The sequence below is a fragment of the Coenobita brevimanus genome, chromosome 89 (genome assembly GCF_032717465.1).
Source record: "Coenobita brevimanus isolate Jiangsu-jjx chromosome 89, ASM3271746v2, whole genome shotgun sequence".
In the NCBI taxonomy this organism is placed as follows: Eukaryota; Metazoa; Arthropoda; class Malacostraca; order Decapoda; family Coenobitidae; genus Coenobita; species Coenobita brevimanus.
In genome coordinates, this window is record NC_137042.1 from 29,876,173 (window position 1) to 29,890,453 (window position 14,281).

A 14,281-nucleotide genomic window follows, 5' to 3' on the forward strand; every position below is an offset into this window, starting at 1 on the left:
GACTGATGCACATGTGAAGAATGAGGGCGTGAGAGGTTCATGTTGAGCGTGAGTGTGGCATGAGCGTGCGAGTGAGGGCAGCAGGAGAGGGACTGCCTGAGGATAAGGGTGGCAGAAAAGGCCCATATAGAGAGTGAGTGTGAAAGTGAGGGGCGTGAGAGTGAGCAGGAAGAAAGGGACAGGTAGAGAATGAAGGTGACATAAGAAGCGCAGGTTGAAAGTGAGGGTGACAAGAAACAGGCTGAGAGTGTGGGTGAGAGAAGAAGCCCAGGTTGAGAGTGAGGATAACAGAAGCAGCAGAGGTTAAGGGTGAGGGCGAGAGGAAAGAGAATGCGACGGTGACTGAGGGCCTGCACCTCCGCAGTGGTCAAGGCTCCCGGACGTAAACACACCTTAATTATAATACAAAAGTTCTCTTGACGCTTGCCGAGTTCAGTGACACGGGAGGGTGGTTGCATGTTCTAATTAAAATGAAGGGCGGCCCGTAAATAACACTCCACGAAAATTCAAGTGCCAGTGTCAAATGTGTTGCGCAGACGGCTCAGTCGGCTTGTGTGGGCTTGGTAGCGATATCTGAAATAGGGTATGATTAAATGATGCAAGGTATATACTGCTTACACTGACTGAGCCGTCCCCAGAATATTTTGTAGTGTGTTATGATCTTTTAGTGTCTTGACGAATACACAAGATATCACCTGGTGGAGTGGGAGTGGAGAGTTCTGTATGTTCCAGCTTGTATATCTCTAAGCAGTATGCCAATCATGTATGCACTTGGTGATTGGAAGTATAGCCATTCTTTTTTAATTGTTCTTATAAACAGATTTCATATATATACTAATACGGTATATCACAGCCCATTCACACTTGCAGGACTATACAGGGTAGATTGGGGTAAGGTGTGAGGAAACATAATATGGTTGTGTGATTTATTTGAGGATGTTCCTTGCAGAGAATGACTGTTTTTATCCCGTCGATCATTTTATTGCTGCCATGCTTGACTTAACTCTGCTTGCATGTGGAGATACCATAAACATTTTCGCATATATCTCCACCACATGGAATAAATCCAGTCCACTAACCCACTCCCTGCGACACTGATTATTCATCATCTTTAATTTATCTTCAATCGAACCCATCCCTTTTAAGCAATGCGAAACTGAATTTAAGATGATGATGAGAATTGTAGCGCAGACGAACATACTTGTGTTTATATCTTTTCATCTCACAGACTTCGATGCCTTTTCTTTTTTACCGTACTCTTTGTATGTCTCAGCTTAACTATTTCCCCATCACTCTACTGCCTACCTCTTCACCACAAGACAGCTTCCCTGAGGTGCATAAAACTGTCGGACAAATGCAAGAATAAGTGGAAAATCATCATCACAAAAAGGTTAAAGGAAACTTTCTAAACTCTTCAAGGTTTACGATCTCTGAAACTTTTATAGAGCAGTTTCGATCAGACCTTTCATGCCCGTCATCACAGGTATCCTTGTTATCTCTCACATTCCCTCACCCAGATGACATATTAGCCTTTTCATATTTCATTTTTGGGTGGGTTGGCTACGTGGAGGTCAGATAAAGTCTTCCTAAACCTCTCCACTAAAGGGGGCTCTCCTAACTTGAATAAGGGCGTGTGGCAGCTTCATGAATAAACTACAGAACAGGTTACTGGAGTGAAGATGCACAATTGGAAAGTCTTCATTAATCTCTCTACAAATGAGAGGCTCTCCTAACTGGAAAAAGATCGTATGGTACCTTCAAGAACAAAGTACAAAATGTGGTTATTGGAGTGAAGAAGCATGATAAACAGCTATGAAAAAAATTGCTAAGAACTCTCCTTTGCCAATCAGGATACATTTTCATTTCTCTGTAGGTCACTGTACAAGGAGGCTATCTTGTTACTCTTCCCTGCCAGTTTATTTCTACGTATGGCATGTTGTCTTTCATGGCACCGGAGAGGGACGCCTTCTCGTGGTGGCAACACTATGACCCGACGGTGTAAGTGCCTGATTTTACAAGCGATCCTCAGTCCCCTCCCTGTCCCCCGCAAGAAGGGTTGTGGACGACAGAAGAAAGTCAGTTCAGGTCTGCAGTGCATCGGGTTCGCACTTAGAAGAGCTCAAGGAAATATACCCGTTTCCCCTTAATTCTGTCCAGATTTTCGTCCTTTTGCAACATCTTTCATATTACTTAGGTGCAGAGTATTACAACACTACGGCTCTACATTCTTTCCATAGGACTGATTCATGGCTAGCAGCATTTTGTAATCTATTAATTTCTAATCCATTGCTGATCTATTGTTAAAACTCAGCCTTGAAACTGGTGAGATGACAATTTAAGGCCAAGATAGAGTAAAACGAGTACAGTACTAGTAATAATACCGTAATAATCTTCTGTATCTCATCTATGTTCTGTGTCGACATAAAACGCACAGTACTTAAATCAGGTTGAAGAAAAAAGGTGACGTGTAACATGCAAACTATCAAGGAAAAATTACCAAGACGCCTTCCACACCAGCGTGAGTGCTCCCCTGCGTGTCTGTGTCTGAGGTCCCGCCTGTTCTCGTCGCTACTTCTTACCGGACCGACACGTGGCCTTTCCGCTACTCGCCATCGATTCCCGTGGAGGTGTGGCATTTAGGCTGCTTCCAAAAATGCGACTAAGTTAACCCGTCCCTCCTCCCCACCCGTGAACCCCAGGACGCTTGATTCATTTCACTGTAGTTTCCACCAGACGATTTTCCTCAGCTTAGGGAAGGACGCATGCATGTTGTTTCTATAGAATTAATATCGACTGTTTGCATTAGTAATATAAGAGAGGATACTGAGGTGTAATATGCAGACAAAATCGCCATGGAAAAGGTGTTAGGAAATCCCGAAGGCCAATCAGAATACGACCCTGAGTACGGTCCGGATTCAAAGCATGGCGGTAGATAAGGAAGGGTACCAATAACTCCTTCGGCTCTGAATTTCTCCCTTGGGCTGAGAGTGATCCCAAAGTCACAGGATGAAATTACAGCAATCAGGTCTTTACTGCTACTAGGGACACACACACAGAGAGAGAGAGAGAGAGAGAGAGAGAGAGAGAGAGAGAGAGACTAATAATTCATAAAGACAATAATAAAAATAAACTAATAATTCAGGAGGAGGAACGGAATATTTACCGCAAGCACTACCTATATATAAGCATCTAAAAATATACCTAATAATACTGAACAGAGATATATTGTGTTCACGGGAATATTAGTGTAAAACCAGGAAGTACAATGAATAGTGTCAGCAAAGTGAGAGTTTTCTATTTGTCCAGCCTTTACTGAGAGGTGTATACGCATTTAATCCAACTATATTGTTCGCCTATGAGAGACAAGTAGCCTTTTCCCCTCCCTGTCGAATTATGTGTGTCGTGTAAATATTGCCAACGTTTCGCATTCAACGGTGTTCTGCGAAAGAGAATCTGTTTTTTCTCTTCGCACAACAATAGCATATTCAATGATGTCTTCATTATACAGAGGAAAAAACTTTGTCTAACACAGAAGGCAGTAAAGGTACGATAATACGTTATTAGCGTCGCTTTCATGATAATAAATTTAGTCTAAAGGAGGCCATGGACTGCAAGCATCACGCAGCCTTTGATGAAAATAAACCTTCTTACATGTATTGTCATTATTTTTACTTCTTTCTTATTCTGAAATGTTCTGTAAATTGAATGCCTGTCCATGCTTGTATTAAATAATCTTACTAAGAGTGGAACTGTTCAAATAGAGAACTGTTTACGGAAGCAGCGTCTTGAGGAGCCTAATACCTTCATAATTACCACATGAGAGGGAGTGCAAGGTCATGGCGAGAGTGACAAGCATTCCCCCCCCCCCCGGTGACTGACAGGCAGCTCAGGCACGCAGCCCATCACTAGCACGCCACACACCTCACGTCCTGTCACCATACTTTGCAGGTGACAGGGTGATGGTGTGTGTGTGTGTGTGTGTGTGTGTGTGTGTGTGTGTGTGTGTGTGTGTGTGTGTGTGTGTGTGTGTGTGATGGAATGAAGTAATGAATCCGCTACCACATATTTACGTAATAAAACACACGGCCTTCTCCGACCCGAAACTTCTGCTAACACACCAGCGAGACATCTAGAGTTACTCGAGTTAATATATAGTAAATTAAGGTTATCACTGTGACCTTCCTTGACATACTACCATCAGGAATAACCTCATGAAGTTTCACCCTGACCTTTCTATTAATTTCGCGCCTGACGTAATTTCTTTATAACAATACCTTTCTCTTGGATCATTACTAATCATCCCACTAATTTTCACCATGGACTTTCATTATACTCGTTTTATTCTTCCTTGGCCTAAAATTGCCATTTCCCCACTTCCATTGCTGAGTTTCAAGAAGAGACTAACACTAGAAAATGATATCAGTCACGAAGAAGTGTTATGAAAAGAATAAAGAACCGTAGTATTATTTTGCCACAGAGTTTCGTGACAGGCTTTAAAAGGACGAAAATCTGGGCCCAGGTAAGGTGAAACGAGTGCAGCTTCCCTGTTAAAGTACCAACAATAACACATAGCCCTTTTCTTGGGACAAAGGTAACGCGTTCACTACAGGAGTTTACATCATCAATCGTTCATTTGTTTTTCTGTAAACCAGCTGGCGGAACAACAGCCAGTCATAATACCCACTGCCTTTAAAACCTAACCTCCATCAGTCTCTGTGTCGGTGATATTATGTTATTCAAGAGCGACTGACGGCCTGGTTGGGGTACGCACTGAAGGCTGTCAATTTCAGTGTGTTCTAAAATGATACCGAGGCGTAAAAAACTGGCTGTAACACTTTTATAGTCTGCTTTAGCCTCTAGGTAGTCAAGCATGTACAGTACCTAGTTTTTATATATTCCTGTTACCGCCAAACTATTCTAAGCTGGAAAATCTCTAATAATTCCCGAACAAAAAATCTCTTGTCATTATCCGTGACAGTTAAAGCTTGTACTGTAATTTAGGACTTTATTACAGCTACCTTCATTCATAATTCTATCTATCTATTGCCAGACGCCTCAATCCCGTTTGGGGTGGCCACAAACAAATCGCCTCCAAGTCGCCCTGTCCCCCGCCATTTCACTGCCCTGCTTCCAACTCACACCCCCCTCTCTCATATCCCTCTCCACCCCATCCCTCCATCTCATCCTCGGCCTCCCCCTCCCTCTCCCCCCCTCCACCTCACTCACATACACTCTCCTCGTCAGTCTTTCACCCTCCATCCTCTCCACATAATTCACTAGGCTTTATTTCAATTGACTCCACACATTATTCACCAGGGTTTTACTCCAGCTACCTCCATACATTATTCACTGGGGCTTTATTCCAGGCGAAGCGAGTGACACTGGGCATATATTAAGCAACTACAGTGAATACAGGCAACATAATCTACGTTAGCACTGTATACGGATGCTTATGAATTGAGCCAGTCACTCATCAGAAACGGCGAATCCTTTGGCCGACACAGAATGGACCAAGCAAAAAAGAATAGAATGACGACCAATTATGAAGCTAGCACACATAAAAAAAAAAAAAAAAAAAAAAACAAAAAAAAAAAAACATATAAAGAAGGGACAAGCAAACAAGAACAGAATGATGACCAATTATGAAACTAGCACCCATCGAGACAAAAAAGAAGAGCCGTATAAGACTAAACTCATTCTCTCAAACTCCAGATTGGTGAAGCAATACACATGGTACCCGAGAGGAAGCAAACACAGACCCAGACTCTCAAGGGCCTGGCTGTGGCGTTAGCACACACGGTGGCCGAAAGGATGCAGAGATTTATTAAGGCCTGGACTTAATCTCAGGGAATGCCGGAAGCCGTGAAGCCAGTAAACAAAAGCGAGTGAGTGACTATACTCTTTTTACTGCAACTTGGCCTAAAACTGTCATCCCTCCATCTTGAATGCCGAGTTGCAAAAGTAGATTAACATTAGATTATGATGCTAGTCATGAAGAAGTGCTAAGAAAAGGATGTAGAGCGGCAATACTGTCTTTTTTCTGCTACTAATACACGCGAAAATTAGCTGCAAAAGATCGAAAGTTTGTGCCAGGTTAAGGTAAAAGAACAGTAGGCTACTATTGGCGTCAGCATTCCGGGAACCACAGACGCCAGGGAGACTCCGAGGAAATACATCAGGATCGGGCTGAATGCGGCGGCCAATAAGAGGCTTTAAAGGCTAATCCAGGATAAAGAGACGGAGACGCAGAGACAGTGAGGCGCTGGTAGGCTAGTCGGATTAAGATCGATGTTCCTACTATTGACAGCGGGAGATTTGCAGACACAGGGGAATTATGTCGAGAGTCCATAATCTGATGAATTTTTAATGAAAAACGTCACCCATCGACCTCTATCTATTGCCAGACGCCTTAATCCCGTAAGGGGTGGCCACAAACAAATCTTCACCATGTTGCCCCGTCCTCTGTCATTTTGCTGTACCCCCTGCATCTCATACGTGATCAAGTTTTCAAAACGAAATATTTAGAGACACCTGGGAGGGCGAATTTCATTGAGAAACAAGATTCCTAGGAGCAAAAAGAAAAGTTGTGATATAGGCGAATAATTAAGTTGTGAGATTCCTCATTTTTCCAGAGTTAAGCTGATCACGTGAAAAAGTATTATTCCCCTCGGACTATAGTTGTTATTTTCTCGTCTTTCCCTCAGCCTATCCTTGAAACACAAGTAAGGGAACGCTCCATGAAAGCTGTTCTAACTGGACTGACACTCCCTTACGGAAAAAGTGGTTAAGCAAAGAGAAAACTCCTAAGCAGTTAATAATCCATACCTCACATCTAAGGAGAAATTTCTGTGTTCTTGATCTGGCTGCAAGTACCCAATTTTGTAAACCGTTAACCTTAAACCTCTGCCTTCTAACTGATGGAATATGTGCCGTCTTGGGGGTCATTATCAAGCGTTAATAAGTGAGGTACCTTATTTTTGGACCCACGAACTTGGTGGCCACGAGTCAGTAGGCGTAGGACAGCAAACTAAGGACCAACTCTTTGAAACTCATGTGTACGGCAAAATTCGGGCAGTAAAGGGTAAAATAATAGAGCGTAGCAGTGGACAAGGGGGTGTGCAGGCAAGGAAGGGAGGAAAGAAAGAGATGGCAGTGTGTAGGGCAGTGAGACAGTGTGATGGGAAGGAAGGAGGTGTAGGGGCACAAATGAGAGGGAGTGTGTAAGGGATGAAACTGGGATAGAAGTGGGAGAGCTGTGGGTATAGGTAGGGGAGGAAGGGAGGTGATGGCTGGCAGAGTGAAGGAGCTGAGTGACGAGAAGGAAGATACGCAATGGCTGATACGGGGAAACAAAGAGACAGTGAGAGGGAGGGAGCTGAGAGATGGGAGGGGGAAGCACCAAGAAGGAGGAGGATAAGAGCTGGGAGTGCGAGCCTGGGAGAGGGAAGGAGGTGAGGGCTAGGAGCGCGAAGCTGAGAGAGGAAGGAGGTATAGTCTTGGAGAGCGTGGAAGAAAGACGAAGACCTGGTGAGACAGGGGGATAAGGAGTGGGAGGGGAAGGAGGTAAGTGCTGGGAAAGGGAGGGAGGGGAGATGAAAGCCGGGAAAGGGAGGCAAATAAGGGCTGGGAGAGCAAGGGAGAGAGGTGAGAGCCCCAGGAGATATGGAGGGAGGGACGCGCTGCCACCCATTCCAAATAAAGGTTCAACAACGCCAGCCGGATTCTCAATATCCTTTCACACGAAGGGCGGCTGATGATGTTTCCTGCAGCTCTGAAATACTGCCCTCTAAATGATATTCCCTGTAAATATTTTGAAAATGGTGTGGTATGGTACTTAGTGTTAGTTTTAAAACTATACTTTTTAATAAGGGAATCGTTAATGCTGAAACTCGTTAAGAAAGAAAATTTTATAATCAATGCTTAAGCTTGCCCCTTCACTGTCATCAACGAATTCATATGTAAATGGTCTAAGAAATAAGTTTTCGTGATTTTTACGTACGTTAGGTACGTTTCAGTAGGTTCTTTCGTCATGCATGGGCGGTTTCGTATTTGTGAACTGGAAATAAAGTTTTAAGTAACCCCTTTATGTTTTATATTTTTGCAATCAACATAAGCACCATTTCAGTGAGAGGGGTTTAATCTTTTTTCAGAAATACAGGCTATACGAAAAGGAAATGGCAAACAGTGGATAAGGAGACACTTTGGATTAAAATGCGTTTCAGATAACATTTTTGTACTATAAGACCATGATCGTCACGGCCTCTCTAGCTGTTCCACCCTTTCCCCCACGTCCAATTTACCTCCTGTTTATTCACTGATGAACCTGTTTGGGAAGACACCAACCACCATCATCTATGCCTCTTCAACAGGATGACGTCTCTGCTAGAACAGTCTTAATAGGGTACTTCCTAAGACTGTATTCTGGTTGGGAGAGCCCCATGGTAATAAAGAGATAATTAAAGATCGTATCTAATCTTACTAGTTCGAAAAACCTATCCTAAACTCAAACATCAAACGCCAGCAAGATTAAAGTTGAATGAATGTCGTTGGGCTCATGAGGTTTAAAAAAAAAAAAAAAAAAAAAGCTGAAAAAAATCTCCATCATAAACGTCATGCTCACTGCTTAACCTTTCTTTCCGTTTTGACATGTCTAAATCTGCCTTCCTGTCAGCAAATACAACAGTAAATGAACTTATATTTCTTTTCGTTTTCATTCTTTCTACGAAACACATAAGGCCTTCTCTATTATGCAGTCGTGACCTATACTAGAGCCCAGTGGAAAAGAGGGAATGGTTGCGATCTGATGAATTTAGCACACGGCATGAGTGACAGCACCATGGGAATTTCAGGCAAAGGACGAGGCGACGAGGTTGTGGTGGTTGAGGGCTGGGATGTACAGAAAGGTCGAGAGACAGAAAATTATAGTTACAGACCCACAGTCCTCAGAGTATTGTCCACAGCATTTGCATATGACTGACAGCTTGTTGCTAATTCGGTGGGATTTTGTAAAGGTTTTGGTGAGTCCAATTTTGTTTCTCGGAGATCTGATGGTACCCTGAGCTGACTCCCGGATAGTTGTAAAGTCTGTGAAATTATCATCTCGACATAGTGGAGAAGTAACTGCTGAAAAATCACACAGTCGTAACTATTTATTTTTCATTCATTCATTTTTTTTCTGGTGTATCCAGTGGGAGTCCTAAGGTGTGAGTGTGTTCAGCGGGGTTTGGGTGTGGTGGGCGGGGTGTGGATGAGGTGGGTGGTGGACCGCGTGTAGGTATGGTGGGTGGTGGGCGGTGTGTGGGAGTGTTGGGTGGGATGACGAGTGGCCAATGTATCTTTCAGGGGCGGCCACAGCTTGGGAGACTCACTAGTTCTCATGATATACGTGTCTCTGTCATCAGGACGGCAGGTGCTGGCCCTCGTCTCACACTCTCAACCATCTCACGTATTTCTGCTTACTTTTCTTGTGCATGCATTTACCAAGAAATACTCCGCCATGCATGTACATCTGCCTCCTTCAGTTACAGTACCCACGATTTAACCTTCAGTCATCAGCTCATATCCACTGGTGCAACTTTAATGAACACATGCGTAACGATTCCCAGGTTTTATACTGAAAGTTTGAAGGTACGGTTTCAGATAAATAGAAAACTGGTCTTTAAAATAAAACCCAATAGTAGTTCTAAAACATTCTTGGGGGAAGTGACTTAAGGCACGGTATGTGCTGCACTCGTGACAGGTACTTCTGACCAGGTTATTTCACGTCATGAGGGACAATGATGTCAGTCGAAGAAAAAGAATAGGATGGACTACCTCAGTAAAATGGGTATCTTTTACTGAGGATAATTCTGAACCATAGGCAGTTAAAGTTCCCCTCTGCTGAATGAAATCGTCTGGATGTAGCATGAATAAAATAGCCTTGCGATGGCCAGAATATAGTCTCAAGTATGTCCAACGTCTAAATTAAATCACTCCATTCTCGACAAGGCAGGTATATTTCTCGTATGACCCCTTTCCTCCACGTTAAGATTTAGAGACCTGGCGTGTGGCAAAAAACGGAATTGAATTTTAGGGTGTTTAGAACGGAATGTAGAATGTCAAGTGGTAATCACGACGCTGACTAGAGTTGCATGAGAATAACTACTGAGGAGGTAATATTACTAACTGAGGTTGGGAGTGCAAAGATGGGTGAGCTCAGAAGGAATTTTAAGTACAGTACAGTATGTGGGCAGGGGAAGTCGAGTTATGATCGAAAAGATACCTGGCCGCATGAAACATGGTCACACGAACACGCTTTACTTCTCATATTTTGCCCAAGCGTAACCAACTGAAACTATGATAATCTAATGTGTATGATGTGCATAGGTAGCCGCCGCTGGTAATGTAAACGAAAACCAGCGTTAGTTGATGGCGAAGTGTAGTCAGACTGGGGGATATCGCTGACTATTAACCAGCGAGACTCAATCCTAACTCATACCCAAATCTCAGCGAATTTCATATGATAACGACTTACTGAGCTGTGGAAATGGTTCGGTTCCGTCATATGAAAACAAACCAACTATGATGCCGTGGTTAACCGATATTCCACACATCATGCATCATTCAGCATCTCCGTTATCCCAACTCCTCGATCTGCATGTCAAAGGCGGTACCAATTAAGGTGCAAATGATGAGCTGATGTTGTGAAGCAGTTAATGACACACACACACACACACACACACACACACACACACACACACACACACACACTGCCAAGGATTTTACTAACTAGGATGCAGCCACAGTGACAATATAATTATCAACTTCGCTCACACGTAATGTGTAATCAGATTTGATAATTAGAATTCTCTGCTTGAAACGTTGCCTCATTTTTTCTATTCCAGACCAATTAGTCATTTCAGTTCGCTTGACTGTGTGGGAGATTAGCTGGTTCGGGAGGAGGGCAAAAAAAAAAAGTTACTCTGCATAATATGAATAAGATTCCGTGATAAAATGAATAATTGATCCTGCCACTGCTTTCGGGTAAAATGAATTATGGTAATTTCATAGGAAGGAGAGGAAAGGCAGAGAAGAATTACTGGTTTCATTTGTTAATACTACAGAAAGATGACTCTACCCAGTATAAAAACTTTCGTGTTACAGGATTTCGTTATTAATTAGAGACTTAATTTTTTTCTAACGTAGAAATGGGCGACAGTTGGTAGACAGACAGATGAAAATGAACAGGTAACATAAGACAGGCAGACATACACATTACAAATATCAAGGACATTCAGAGAAGGTATGGCTAAATAAAAGCATGGGTGACAGTGCGTGGTACTTTGAGTGTTTGGTTCCATATGCAACATGGAAAAAAAAAAAGGGAGTGAAATAAGAGATGTTTTAAATCGCAATTGCTATTCAATGTGTACCTGGGCGAAAGGTGAAAGTGCGAACCTGTAACACACACAACTAAAATTCACACCTATACCACCAACAAGCATATCCTCACCACCAATATCCACACCCATACCACCAGCATCCACATCCACACCACCAGCACCCACAATCACATCACCATCACTCCCACGTACAACACTAACATCCATATTATTACCACCATCACCCACACTCATATCACCAACAACACCACTAACACCTGCACCCACACCAACAACATCTACACCACAAATACAAACACCCACACCAATAACACCCACACCACTAACACCCACACTCACACGACCCACCTAACCTTCCACACCCACAACACCAGCATCCACGCCCACACGACTAACATCCACTGCCACACCACTAACACCCACACACTCACTACCAACATCAACACCCACACCCAAACCCACACCACCAACACCCACACCCCTAACACCCACACACTCACTACCAACATCAACACCCACACCCAAACCCACACCACCAACACCCACACCCACACCCATAACATCCACACTCACACCCATAACACCCACCCCACTAACACCCTCTCCTCTGATGCCCTAAACTTGATCACCCCAACCGGTTTCCATGAATAAGTAAGTAGGAAACTTTGTTATATCTTTTCACTCAGTGCCGGAGAGGAAAGAGGGAAAGCAAAAGTTCCCAGTCTTCTGAAATACTTGGAAACTGAAGGACGGCTCCCAGAAATCGCAAAAATCAGTGAGAGAAAGATCTTTTTGTTAACTGGCTGATTGTTAAAAATAGACGTGGACCGCGTGAAAAGCGCGAAATTTGAGTACTGCAATATTCCTCAACTAAGTGAAATTGTCTGTTAATAGAGGAGTTATCAGGCTGTGCAATAGTTAATGGGAGAGATATCAGGTTGTGCAAAGAGTTAATGGGAGAGATATCAGGTTGTGCAAGAGTTAATGGGAGAGATATCAGGTTGTGCAAGAGTTAATGGAAGAGATACCAGGCTGTGCAAGAGATAATGGGAGAGATATCAGGTTGTGCAAGAGTTAATGGGGAAGATACCAGATTGTGCAAAAGTTAAAGGAGACTCTTTCCAACCTCGCCACTGCAAATAGTCTCTCCAAAGCCCAAGCAAATCGTGTTCAGATAACAAGATTAAATACTATCTAATTGGAGTGAAGGGTGTTAAGACTGCAGCTGACAACCCTGATTACTGGACGTGACTCGAGACCGGATCCTCTGCTGCGGGTATCGATTGTTGCGCGTGGGGGCAGGGTACAGGGGTAAGGGTGTGTCCGGTGCTGGGGGGCAGGGGGAAGGGGACAGGGGGGAAGGGGACAGGGTGGATCATGAGGAGGAAGAGATGGGTCAGGAGATGCCAGGGTGCGTGTTCAATACAAAGGTGATGTGCATCTGGGAAATGATACGTGGAAAGTAATTACAGTTTAGAAGTAAACGTCGCGTCAAGCACTGAGGTGAAGTGAGACAGGATGCACTGATATGATACGAAGAATAACACCATTATTTAGAACACTGGTAATTAAATCATTCAAATTGCCATTCTTGTGTTTCTCCCATGAAGTGATGTTAGCTGAAAACAGGTAAAGAAATAAACAAATGTACAGAATAAAGCGAAATGTCTCTCCGCAGTATTAGCTACAAAAAAAACAGTTAAATTAATATGTTGGATAAAGCTAAATGTTTCTCTCGTGGGACAATGTTAGCTAATAAACAAATAAGTAGATTAATAAATGTACTGGATAAAGTTTAGTAAGAGTGTATAGGGATATGTGAACTCATGAAAACCAGACTGCATGAATGAAAGAAAAATATTGTTAAGTCTCTGCAGTTATTTCGCATTTTGTTACAATCTTTACATTTATGAAGAATAATATGTATCTAGTCTATGACCATCATATGTCTGAATCTTGCTGCAGGATCATCCCAGAATTAGAAATATTTTTACCTCTCTCTCTGACAACAAAACTGCACATTTTCTCTAAAGTTGTGCTGAATACGTTCACATCTTTTACCGAAAAAATCTGCGTAATTAGTTTGCATTGTTACTGAAAATAAAAGTTTTAAACTCATTTTTTTGGAGAAAGATTAATTTTCTATTGTTAAAAATACTTGTCATTAACCCTAAGTTCCTTGTAACGTCTCTGGAAAAGAAAAGTCTTCCCATACCATTCTCGGGCACTTTTCTTTTTTAAAGCACGTAGGTGATATAAAGTAAATACTCGTGTTGTCTTATGGTATGTCATTTAAGTTTGCTAAGTAAGGTGTAAAAAAACGGAACGTAGCAGTCTGTTTACATATTAGCCAAGTATTTATTAACAAAATCTGGAAGTATTCATGCTAAAAATTCTCCCGATGCGATGACAATTTCTGCAGTATTCTGGTTCCAACAAACGATAATGTGCGGTTTAGGAGAGGCCCATTGCAGGAAGAGGTTAATTATTTCACGAGATAGGAGCACATCCACCTCTTACTCACACAGTCAGAAGGTTCCTGGAATTTATCAGCGCCTCTTGGCCACTGAGTGACGTCACTGACCACAACTTCTGAAGTCTGCCCCGCCGCTCGACGCAGAGGGCAAAGTTAGACTGATATCGAAGTTAATAATAGCGTGGGAAATAGACTGCCTTAAAACTAGTGTGGGGCTTCTGCCAGTGCCGGTGTCAAGGTCACTCCTTCTGCTGACATTTTATCATCTGTGCATACTTCCAGGAATCTCACTCTCTCTCTCTCTCTCTCTCTCTCTCTCTCTCACACACACACACACACACACACACACACACACACACACACACACACACACACACAAAATAGTCCAGCAACTTTTTTGACAGAGTTTTTTCCTGCTGCGTAG